The following is a 433-nucleotide window of genomic DNA, read 5'->3' on the forward strand; positions in this document are numbered from 1 at the left end:
TGGGAAGTGACTGGCTCAGTGCTGATGTTGGCTGGAATTGGGAATGTGACCTGGCTCAGTGCTGATGGTGGCTGGAATTGGGAAGTGACTGGCTCAGTGCTGATGTTGGCTGGAATTGGGAAGGTGACTGGCTCAGTGCTGATGTTGGCTGGAATTGGGAAGTGACTGGCTCAGTGCTGATGGTTGGCTGGAATTGGGGAAGTGACTGGCTCAGTGCTGAGGTTGGCTGGAATTGGGAAGTGACTGGCTCCAGTGCTGATGTGGCTGGAATTGGGGAAGTGACTGGCTCAGTGCTGTGTTGGCTGGAATTGGGAAGTGACTGGCTCAGTGCTGATGTTGGCTGGAATTGGGAAGTGACTGGCTCAGTGCTGATGTTGGCTGGAATTGGGAAGTGACTGGCTCAGTGCTGATGTTGGCTGGAATTGGGAAGTGA

This window comes from Scyliorhinus canicula, chromosome 1 (assembly GCF_902713615.1).
Source record: "Scyliorhinus canicula chromosome 1, sScyCan1.1, whole genome shotgun sequence".
NCBI lineage: Eukaryota > Metazoa > Chordata > Chondrichthyes > Carcharhiniformes > Scyliorhinidae > Scyliorhinus > Scyliorhinus canicula.